The 12,427-nt window shown below is 43.0% G+C and overlaps 1 protein-coding gene across 7 annotated transcripts in view; it reads left to right on the top strand.

Moving 5' to 3' along the window:
- The window catches only part of ATXN7L1 (ataxin 7 like 1), a 278,155-nt gene that overhangs the window by 41,457 nt on the left and 224,271 nt on the right, over positions 1–12,427 (top strand). The gene's annotated exons all lie outside the window — the stretch shown is intronic.

Below are 12,427 nucleotides of genomic sequence, written 5' to 3'. Positions count from 1 at the left end.
CCGTTCAGTGAGTCCCAGAGACCACTTTTAGCCCTGGGAAAAACTGGCCCTGGGTTCCCAGTAGGCATCTGAAAGACCCTGGTTTTGGCTGCTAGATTGCCTTCCATCTGCAGCCCTCTCCTCTCCTCTCTGCTCCATCACGAAAAGGCAGCCTCAAATTTCCTGTAAAGAAGAGTACCTCTCCCCGTTCTCAGCAGTGCAGCAGGATTCGTTCTAGTCATATGTTCTCTGAACGTATTGAAGTTGTTTTTCTGCAAGCCTACAGTGTGCGTGGCAGTACACTCAGCCCAGTGAGGGAGGCAGAGCAAAGCAGTTGCTCTCTCTCAAGAAACTTACAGACTCATCAGAAAATAAGAATATACCCATTCAATAGCCACCCTTCAGCAAGGCAGGTGTGCATATCAGGATTCTAAAATGCTACGACATTTGACCTTAGTATATTGCATTTCTGGGCATATAAACTGAGTAAGTAAACACACAGATTTATGTACCAGGATTTTCATTACTCTGTTGTTGATAAAAGTGAAAAATTGAAGGTGGCCTGTAGTTCCAAAGACAGGAGACTGGTTAAGTAAGTTGTGATATATCCATCCATTCAGTGGCATACTATACAGCTGTGTGAAACCAAGCTTTCAAAGTCAATGATGAGGCCAGGCGTGGTGGCTCACGCCTGTAATCCCAACACTTTGGGAAGCCAAGGCAGGTGGATCACCTGAGGTCAGGAGTTGGAGACCAACCCGAGCAACATGGTGAAACCCTGTCTCTACTAAAAATACAAAATTAGCCGGGCATGATGGCACATGCCTGTGATCCCAGCTACTTGGGAGGCGGAGGCAGGAGAATTGCTTGAACCCAGGAGGCAGAGGTTGCGGTGAGCTGAGATCACACCACTGCACTCCAGCCTGGGCAATAGAGTGAGGCTTTGTCTCAAAAATAAATAAATAATAAAGACAATGATGACATGGGAAAATACCATAAAATATTCAGTAAACCATGTTGAATACCTACTGTAATCAATATCTGAATTAATTTTTCCCAACATTTTATTATAAAAATGTTCAACACATAGCATAGTTGAAAGAATTTTGCAGTGAAATCTTATAACTACCACTGTCTGTATAATTACCATTTTATTATATTTGCTTTATCATCTATACCCCCCTCTTCATCCAATAATGCATCTGATTTTTAAATGCATTTTAAAGTAAATTTCAGGCCTCAGCATGCTTTCCCCTTGATACTCCAGCATGCATATCATTAACTAGTGTTCACTATTTGGTTTTTTCTTTTGAGGAAAAAATACATACAATGAAATGTACAAACGTTAAGTATATCTTCTCTGAGTTTTGACAAATGGATACTTTCATGAAACCAAAATCCCTATTAAGATATAGAACATTGGCCGGGCGCGGTGGCTCACGCCTGTAATCCCAGCACTTTGGGAGGACGAGGCGGGTGGATCACGAGGTCGGGAGATCGAGACCATCCTGGCTAACACGGTGAAACCCCGTCTCTACTAAAAATACAAAAAATTAGCCGGGCGAGGTGGCGGGCGCCTGTAGTTCCAGCTACTCGGAGGCTGAGGCAGGAGAATGGCGTGAACCCGGGAGGCGGCGCTTGCAGTGATCTGAGATCCGGCCACTGCACTCCAGCCTGGGCGATAGAGCGAGACTCCGTCTCAAAAAAAAAAAAAAGATATAGAACATTACCAATTATTTTTACTACTAAGCACACATACTTATTTGTATATGTCTATACCTGTGCAATGGATTCCAAGGCTGATTTTATTTTCTTCACTGTATTCTTTACGTTCTAAATGGTGTAAGCGAGTACATCTATTTGTTCTTTTATTTAATGGGTATTCATTTATCATGTAGTGTGTGCCAGGCTCTGCCCTAAATACAGGGGCTCCAGGGGTTAACAGGACTGCAGAATTCCCTGCCTTTGTGGCACCTACGATCTAGTAGGGGCAAGACGAGTGAACAAAAGATGATGCAGCAGGAAGACAGTGACTGAGGGGCTGTGGGTGGTCAAGGGAGACTGAATGACTTGAGGAAAGAGCCAGTGAGGGTCAGGAGAGTCTAGGGGACCTGGGGACTAGCAGGTACAAGGACCCTGAGGCAGGAAGGGAAACGTGATAGGATGGGAGGTCAGAGGGGGAGAGGCAGAAGCCAAGCCATACAGGGCCTTGTAGGTTTTGTGAGGAGTAAGGACTTTATCCTAGTGTGGAGAGAAGCCATTAGAGGGTTTAATCAGGGGAGAGACATGGTCCGATTTCTGTTTTTAAAAGCTCTGCTCTGTGGAGAATCTATACTTCTGGGGTAAAGTAGAAGCAAAGAAGTCAGAAAGGGAGGCTTGTGCTGGGATAGTAATGGATGTGGTTAGCAGCTGTGAAGGTAGAGCTAGCACTACTTCCTGAGGAATTAAAGGTGGGATGTGGGCGAGAGAGGTGTCAAGGAAGATTCTTAGGTTCTTTGTCTAAGCAACTGGGTGAATGATGGTATAACTGCGATGGGCAGACTTGTGTAAGAAGCAGGCTCTGGGGAGGAGAGAAATTAGGAGTTCTGTTTTGGACATGTTGAATGCAAAGTGGAAACTTCACCTTTCAAAGCTTTACGTGGAGAAGTCAGGCAGGCAATGGCTGGGTGAGCACTGGAGCAAGGGAAGGGGCCAGAACTACTCCAAGTTGTTGGTGCACAGAAGGTGCAGGGGCATCTGCAACCCCCTTGGGGGCAGGTGTGTTTTCAAATTCAGAATTATTAAGACCTTGGAAAAGTAATCGATTTACACTCACTGAGGTCTGGGGCGCCACCTATCATCAAACACATAAGGTATTTCTGTAGCAAATCGTAATCTTCACACTTAAACAGATTAATAAAGACTAGAAATAGCCTCACGTCAGTTCAGGTCAGGTGTTGTTATGAAGACAGTTTAATCACCAAATTAGGTAAAACTTGGTTTCAGAGCTTTTGTGTTTTCGAATTGCAGAAAAGTGGCAATCCCCTCCCTATTCTCAATTTCTACTCCCCAAATGCAAATACTTTGAAAAAAATTTTCACCATTCTTTTACTGTTTACTTCTGTTTACTTCTATAATGTAAAGTAACTGGGTTTTCCTGTCACCTCAAGATTCTTAAAAGCTTTATATTATCTACTAACTTGCCACCATGAAAAGTGAGGTCTTATTTCTTCAAGAGGCCCTTCGCACAGCACACCCCTTTTCCATGCAGCCTTCCAATATAGTCACATAGCCATTTTTCACTAAATCGGCATTGGGGGCTTATATTATTATGATCATGTGAGTATTCCTCACAGCTGAATCACCTGCCATACTATTATTACATGTCCTTTCTTAAACATCTCTGATTTCTTCAGTCTTTTGCAGAGAACAAGCAAAGGATAGCAGGGTAGAAGGTTATAGAGAGTTCCCACCAAGCTTCCTGTGCCCAGCCCTCCCCACATCCCTGTTCTCAAGGGTAGCCTTTCTGGGCTTTAGGGTCTAAAATCAGCCCGTGTTAATGCCCCCCACTTCACCCCACCCACTAGCTGTGTTCAGCTAAGTCATTTACCATTTGTCTAACTGCTCTACAGCAGCATCCAGAATTTTACTGGCATCTTGGGTCTACTCTCATCTCCTATATTGTAGGACTATCACATTGTTCTGGTAGTTTATGCTTTTAAAATTAAATTTACTGTCATTTTTTGTGGGGCTTCAGGAGAGAGTAGAGGTAGACATAGTTTATCAACCTGCCACGTTTAACCAAAAGCATCCCAGAGCACTTTTCATAGTTCCTGGGCCACGACCTTTTCATTGTGGGTGTCAGCAGATGTTCCTTATGTAATGATTTTGTCCACCTGTTGCCCAGCTCAGCCCACAGAGTTGGAAATTGGAAATTTGGAAGTGCTGTTACAACAAATTGCTTTCTAGGCATTTTAAATCTCCCAGGGTTTTCCCAGAGCAATTTAGGAGACCTTCTGAATAAGCCTAATGTGCTTTCAGCCTTTCTCACTGCAGTGAAGAGACTACATGGCATTTGCATTTATTCAGCTATTTTGAAGTAGAATTCTTTGTGCAACCAGGGTAGCATAAAGGGCAGGCATTGGTCAGGCAGGGTGGAGCTTGTTCACTAACGAGTGTGTGCACTGCACAACTTACTTTTGCTCTCTGGGCCCCAGTCACCCTATCTATGGTAAAGGTGGACTGGAGCATTTCATTCTTTAACCAAACTTTACACAGAGCCCTTTGTATAAAACACAGAAAGAGGAACTGTTATGGTTGAAGAAGGGGCAGTTGCCCCCAGAGTGAACTGAGATACTTCTGAGGCATCCCAGGGCTCCTGGGAACACAGATTGAGAAGCACTGGACTTGAAGATGTCTCTCAAGTTTCAATAGGACAGCTCTGTGAACCTTGCCTTTTCAAATGTTTACTGCTCTGCAGAAGTAAAACACTCTTTGCAGCTGGGGTCCCAGGACGTGCAGCCCCTGTCTGTCTCTGGGGCCGCTGGACCCGACATGGCATAGCAGGCACTGTCCTAATCTCCCTTTCCTGGCACAGAAACGGAAGCGGGAATGTTGCTTCTAGCTGCCTCTTAGAGGAGAGAGAGATTTGTTGATTTATGGGTTAAGAGCCCTGGGATGGGAATCCTCCCAACACAAACTCTGTAAGAATACAGGAATTTGTTTTCCCACATCATTTGCTTTTGATTTACTGTTTTGATGTGGGGCTGCTTGATGACTCAGATGTTATCTTCCACTGCCAAATCACACGTTAGGTATGTATAACATTTCCTACACAGTGACATCTTATCCTCTTCCATAGCCATCAATGGCCATACCCCACACTCGCCATGGGGCAGGGCCGGGCGGAAGGGGGAATTAAAAACTCTTCTAGTCACAGGTATGGGGCAGTGGTTTTCAAAACTGTTGTCTTTGTTGTTGATATTGTTGTTTGAAGGATAGGATCATTTTCCAATGAAAATCTTAAGCCACAGCCCAGTCAGTGAAACAGATAAACGTGGAACCCCTGCTCAAGTTGAAGAGTAGGATGAAGTGGAATAAAGACTCCATCCCCGGCCGGGCACAGTGGCTCACGCCTGTAATTCCAGCACTTTGGGAGGCTGAGGCGGGCGGATCACAAGGTCAGCAGATCGAGACCATCCTGGCTAACATGGTGAAACCCCGTCTCTACTAAAAATACAAAAAATTAGCCGGGCGTGGTGGCAAGCGCCTGTAGTCCCAGCTACTCGGCAGGCTGAGGCAGGAGAATGGCGTGAACCCGGGAGGTGGAGCTTGCAGTGAGCCGAGATCGCGCCACTGCACTCCAGCCTGGGCGACAGAGCGAGACTCCGTCTCAAAAAAAAAAAAAAAAGAAAAAAGACTCCAGCCCCTCTTCCAGCTCTGTCATAGAGGCTCCAGTTATAGGGACAGACCTCCAAGTCATTTCTGGATCTGCCTTCTATACTTGACGTGACCTAGTAGGATAAATGACTGAACCTCCCAGGGCCTTCTTGTCCTCATCTTTAAAATGGGGCTGTCGGGGGATGGGATAACATCTACCACCGGGGATAGCATCTGCCACCACTAACTTTGAGTGAGGCACCTGGTTTGTCCCCAGTGACAAGGAGCCTTCTTATTACTGCCTACTTAGAAGCCTTGCCCCCAAAGGGCAAGCTTTGAGCCCCGCAACAACTTTCCTGCAGGGAATGTTTTAGAAAACCTGATTAGCCCAGTTTGCAACAACTACTGTTTTCTTTTCAACCTCTTCTTTCCAGAGAAGGTCCTTGTAAGGTCATAGTAACATCCAGTTGTTAAGTGCTTGTGATTTTGCTCGGAATGTAAACACTCTGTCTTTGGCCAGTTCGAAAAGGAAGTTTTATGTTTTCTCCTCTGTCTTTGGAAGTAGCCTTACTTTAGTAAACGCATTTTGATAATACATGCTGAAACCTATGATTTTGGTTAAGTTGAAGATGAGGACACTGGCAGTAGTGTGGATCTTCTCAATGAGTGTATATTTGCGGGAGTTTTGTAGCTGTTAATTACATTAAATAAATTACCATAAAATTGCACCAATATTTCCCCTCCTTCCTCCATGCTGGCCCATAGGAGCTTTCCGAGTGGGAAATGGCTGGTTTGTTGTTGTTGTTGTTGTTTGTTTATTTGTTTTTTGAGACAAAGTCTCACTCTGTTACCCAGGCTGGAGTGCAGTGAGTGCAATGGCATGATCTCAGCTCACTGCAACCTCCACTTCCCAAGTTCAAACGATTCTCCTGCCTTAGCCTCCCGAGTAGCTAGGATTACAGGCATATGCCACCACGCCCGGCTAATTTTTTTTTTTTTTTTTTTTTTGTATTTTTATTAGAGACGGGGTTTCACCATATTGGCTAGGCTGGTCTCGAACTCCTGACCTCAAGTGATCCACCCGCCTCGGCCTCCCAAAGTGCTGGGATTATAGGCATGAGCCACAGCGCCTGGCCCGGAAATGGCTGTTTTTTCACTTCACTATTTGAGGACTGAGCAGCCTGTCAAATGTATTGATTGCCTTCTCCAAGTTGGAGATTGGGAGCTACATATTTGCTTATCTTCCCTAGTGAAAAAGCAAATAAGACTGCTTATCTAGTATTTAAACTTGCTTTTCATTTACCCTGTCAAAGGCATTATCCCATGAAGACATAATTTGAGAAGTATCTTCATAGAAAATAGCTCTCATTGCATAAGCCATGAATACCCTTGCCGGTGGAGTCCATGTATTGCTTCTTTAGAAATTGTCAGTGCTCACAGCTCTCATCTCACTCAGTGAATTTTCTAGCTTCCAAACCCTGTACTTTTTCTCCCACCAGCTCTTTCTTCCCCTTAAGCTCTGCCTCCAACAAACTGTGGACTGTGTGCATTTAGCTTCAGCCTCTTCTACAAAATGAAAATAATAATGGTTTCTCCCTCAGAAACTTTTTGCATGGAAAAAACATGATATTGCTTACAAAGTGCTTAGTACAGTAGTTGGCATAGAGTATGTGTTTGATAAACAGTAGTCATTATTTCTCTTTGTTGCCTTCTCAGTTCTTACATTCATATTCACCTGTCTCGCTGGCCATATTTACCTGGTTTATCTGGGACTTTGTTGTATTTTCCTCATCCCATGGGATTAAAAGCAAGCACAGCCCCTTTCCAAGATGCTGTGTGTGCCTGGAGCCTTTCTGGTTCGAGATCTGCTATGGACAACTCCACGCCTTGGGCTTCCTCCAGGTCATTCTCCCTGTCCTTCAGGGATGGGAAGCGTTGATGTCACCTGGCTCTCTTCCATATCAGCAGGACTCTGTGTTGTTCTGAATACCAGGTTGCTTAACTACTTGTGTGGTAAAAATGTAATTTATGCCCTCTACACCCAATCCTAAACTGTGAGCCACATAGAAGGAAGCAATATGGCAAGGGCAGTTAAGAACCTAGGTTTGGGGCCACACTGCCTGGGTCAATCCCTGACCCTTGGGGCAAGTTGTGTAATTTTTTTGTGCCTTGGTTTTCTCATCTATCAAATAGGGATAAAAATTCTGATCTGCATTTTTGAAGAGTGCATTTCAAGCACTCTGAAAACAAAGTTGGTTTTTTTTCCCCTAAATTTGAGGCACACTAATTTGGCATCAAAGTCTGCCCTGAACTGACATATGACTATTTATTATGCACTTTATCCAAATTAGTATGATTATTCCTATGTTTCACTGCAGAAATGTTAGTGTTTCTGATTATAGGATGCAGCCCCTGACTGCTCTGGTGTTATATAATGTACACCATATGACCCTACTAAATAAAACCTGATAAATTCAATTTGGAAAAACCACTAAGCCCAAGAGCTTTGGATAAGGGATTGTGGATCTATAGTAGCTACTTCATAGGGTTGTTGAAAAAATTAAACAAGATACAGTCATCCTTAGTATACATGGGGAATTGGTTCCAGGACCCCTGGGTATACCAAAATCCGTGCTTACTCACATCCCTCAGTCGGCCTTGCAGAACCCGAATATATGAAAAGTCAGCCTTCTGTGCAGGCGAGTTTCGTGTCTCACAAATACTGTATTTTCAACCTCATTTGGTTGAAAAACTTTGGTGTATAAGTGAACCCATGCAATTCAAACCCATGTGTTCAAGGGTCAACTATATTTTGCATAAAGCTTTTAGAATGGTCTCTGAACTGTAAGTACTCAATAAACCTTTGCTATTATTCTCCTAAAGACATGAAAGACTACTGTGTCCTTAAGAATGAGTGGTTTATTTTACCACAATAAAAATATTTGTTCTTTTTTTAAGTGAATGGTTTAAATGTTTAATGAATGATATAAAAATGAATTTTACTGCCTGAATCTAAAGGAAGTTTGCTGTTTGTTTTGGAAAGAGGTTCCAAATCCAACAAGAGAAGTCAATTTCAGCAAATATGGATGGCACTTTGACTGTCAGATTTTTTTCTGTATTCTTGACCCAGAGCTTGCATATGCTAGCAAAGACAGAGTCCCCATCCTTTCCTTTTCAGTCTCACCTTCCGTTCTGCATACATTAAACATGGGTTGGAGTAGAATCCAAGGTTGCCTCACTCTGAGATGTTGTGCTTCCTGGACATCTGTAGTTCAGGTGGTCCCTGCTGTCTTGTGTCTTTTTCATATCTTTGTCCTCGATGGCAAACCCTATCAGCTCTTCCTTCTATATCCCCAAAGGTAAAATATTTGTAAGTCTCTTGTAAAATATTACAGCTTCTATCTTTCTCATCATTTTTCATCCCCAGTCTCAAGCTTTTGCCAAAATCATCTACCATTCAGACTTCTCTGTTCACCTGCATAAATACCTTGGGAAGGTCCTATTTCTCCATTCCCTAGCCTCTGTCTCATTTAGACCTGGTCTAGGTCTAACCTTCCTTGTCTGTTTGATTATTATTGCTTTGTTTGTTTCTTGGTGGCCATGTTGCGTTATCTTCTTTGATGATCCTGTGTTTTCTTCCATATCACACTCTTCTGCAAAATAGTCACAATTTATATTCCTCTGTTTCTCTCGCAAATAACAAGACTCTCTTATTGCACATTTTTCCAGATGTCTCCATTTTATAGATATATATCTATGTAATAAAATGCTATTTTCTTAGCACAATGCTAAGTAATATTACAGCCCAGTAATTCAAGCTTGGATGACACCACCAACATTGGCAGAGAACCCAAATTTGCACATTAGAACCATGCAGTCATAGAACTGGACAGTTGGGAAGGACTCCAACTCCTTGTTTTATAGATAAAGCAACTGAGACCTGGAGATCAAAGTGCCTTGCTCAACCAAACACAGTTGGCTGGTGACAGACATTGAGACAGAACACAGTTCTCCAGGCTAGTGTTCTTATTAAAGTTTTTATGTGCTTTTTCCCCCAAAGTAATACATGTACAGTTTAAAAGCCAAGTTGTACTAAAAACTTAATCCAATGGCAGTCCCTTGCCCTGTCTCTACCCACTGCTAATCCTGTCTCCCTAGAGGCAACGACTTTTCACTCTTTTAGCTGTTTCTTCTAGGATTTACTCCATATCTCTATGAAGTGTATGCATATGAGTACTTCTGCATTTATCAGTTTTAGGTATTTAGGTGATCTCTGAACCTTCCATCATGTAGAGTAGGGTTTGGCTGTCACACATCTCCACCCGCTTTCCTTCCTCCATCCCTTCCCTAAGGCTTCTCCATTCTCAGTGAAGGTATGTGGTTACATCAAATTTGTAAATATCAAGTATCTGAATCTATCCAGTTTCTAAGTCAGATAACAAGCTCAGAAAATGAGAGACACTGTACATCCAAATTTATTTGGTGTCTGGGTTTCAGATGTGAGTAGTGGAATTTCAAATGATGAGGAACAGATTCCAGAAAAGTATCCAAATCTGTTCCCTTCTAAAGGATGAAGGCTAAGTATTTGGATAGTGAGAGGCATCTATACTGTTCACTTACAAAGCCAAGGAGTATTTATGTCCTTGTGTCTTAAAAACATGCTTATTGACTCTGTCTTCGTCTACCAGTATTAGGTAATATTGGCAATTCCACTTCCTCTCATATGTAGGTTTTTGCTTGTCCTAAAATTATTGCCTCATGGTTTTTACTTGCATTCTTACCTATATGTTTATCCTTAATTTTGCCCACTAGATTGGGTATATCTTGTCACTATTTTTTGCCCAGCTGGTCAGACATATTGGATAAACCCATCAATTCCCCTGTATTTTCTGGAGCCCATTAGACCCTCAGCCTGCTGTGCTGCTGCTCTGTGACAATGGCTTCCCTCTCCATTGTCTTGGGAAGTCCACTGACTGGAAGCCTGTCTTCCTCCTGCTCAATTTACTCCCTCTTTTGCTAGGACTACTCTTCCAGGGGCATCCTACATAAAAGGTAAATTTTTTGAGTTGTCAAAATATGGAAATGTCTTGGATCTGTCCTCAGACTTGATTAGTAATTTGGTGGCTACAGAATATTCAAAGTTGGAAATAATTTTCCCTCAGGATTTTAAAGCCATTTTCGTATTGTCCTCTGGCTCTAGTGTCACTCTTAATATGAGATGCCAGTCCTGTGTGAGACCTCTTTTGCTCTCTGAAAGTTTATAGGATCTTCGCTGTATCATTGTTGATCTGAAATTACTCAATAATGTGCCATGGAGGTTTTTGTTTGTTTGTTTGTTTTTGTTTTTTGAGAGGGAGTCTCGCTCTCTCACCCAGGCTGGAGTGCAGTGGCGCAATCTCAGCTCACTGCAAGCTCCGCCTCCCGGGTTCACGCCCATGGAGGTCTTTTTTTCTTTCTTTGGGTTGGGCACTCCACTGGTGGGCCCTTTTAATTTGGAAATGCATATTCTTCAATTCTGGAAAATGTTCTTTTACTGGTGGTGTTTTGTTTTGTTTTAATTTCTTCCTCCCCATTTACTTGGTTCTCCTTTCGAGAATTCCTTTTGTCAGATATTGAACCTTATGGATTGTAAAACTCTATCAGTTTCTACTTTCTGTTTGCTTTTGTTTTCTTTTTTGAAGGCTCTTGTAAGCCTTCTAATAAGATTTTTTTATGTCACCCTTTCGTATTTTTAATTTCCAAGAGCTCTTGATTGTTTTCTGCTTTTTCTCTTACCATCGCATCCTGGTTTTGTTTTTTCTCTCTCTGAGGACATTAATGAGTGTTTTTGAAGTTCTCTTCTACTCGTCTTGTAGCTTCCGTATTCCTCTATTCCTGGTCATTGTGTCTCAGTCTCTTTCAGGTGGGTGCTTTCTTTAAATGTCTGGTGATCCTTGGCCATTCATATTTAAGAGTGAGGCACTACAAGCGGCTTGGAGGTTCAGGGTGTTTTAGTGGAGCTTTTTACTGGTGGCCCATTGTATAAGGGGATTGCATTGCGAACTCATCATTTCTTTAGAGAATTTTCAGTTGCCAGCATGTGGAGGCCTTTTCTTAAAAGAATTCCTCTCTGTTTTTTCAGAGATGAATTATCCCTTTTCCTGCCTGGAGCATGCTCTAAGAGCAGATGGAGGCAGAGGCCCGAGGGCATCATGCCATGAGAGTAGCCACCCTCAGTCCATCTTCTCTGTTTAGCCTTCCCGTCACCCCATCACTTCACCATGCCTCCTGTCTCCTGGTCTGGATCCTCTTCTAACCCATTTCTCCAATAAACAAACCTTCAGACTCTCAAGCAGTCTCCCCTCACATCGTCCCAGCCATCTGAAGTATACAGTGCCTCCAGCTCCCAGGCCTCCCAAGGGTTATATCCCAGGCAGATATACTCACTTCACATCCATACTCCTTTCTGTAGACACATAGGTCACTGTTTCCTCCACTCTGCCCAGTCAGCAATCACTCCTCACCTGTCTTCCAAAAACATGTGCTTGTTTGCTGATATCTCCCATTTCCATTGTCTTTGCATTCTTTTTCACTTCTTTACTGTCATTTTAGGGGTGTCTTGGTCAAGAGAAAAGATAAAATTGAGGAGTAACCATTAATCCACCACTCATTCAGCCAGACAACAGACAGTGGAACCAAGTGGGTTCCAGGCACTGCTGGGGATGGAGCAATGAACAAATCAGACAATAATTCTTTCCAATATAGTGTTTATTAGAAGTACCATGCTCTTGAATGCCACACAGTAGCAAGTCTAGTTAGTAACATAAACCTATAAAGAGAAGCTTTGGCCTGTTATGATTCAAGAACCAAGGTGCAGATGCCTAGGAACCCATATGCTTACTTGAACCTTTGCTATTTGTAAGTGATCACAAATGATACGGAAATGGGGTTGCCTCTGCTGTATGAGCTGGGAGCCATCATGTTTGCAAAGCACCGGAACAGCCTTTCTTTTTTTTTTTTTTTTTTGAGACGGAGTCTTGCTCTGTCGCCCAGGCTGGGGTGCAGTGGCTGGATCTCAGCTCACTGCAAGCTCCGCCTCCCGGGTTCACGC

This window comes from Chlorocebus sabaeus, chromosome 21, assembly GCF_047675955.1.
Source record: "Chlorocebus sabaeus isolate Y175 chromosome 21, mChlSab1.0.hap1, whole genome shotgun sequence".
NCBI lineage: Eukaryota > Metazoa > Chordata > Mammalia > Primates > Cercopithecidae > Chlorocebus > Chlorocebus sabaeus.
This window is presented reverse-complemented; position numbering and strand designations above follow the sequence as displayed.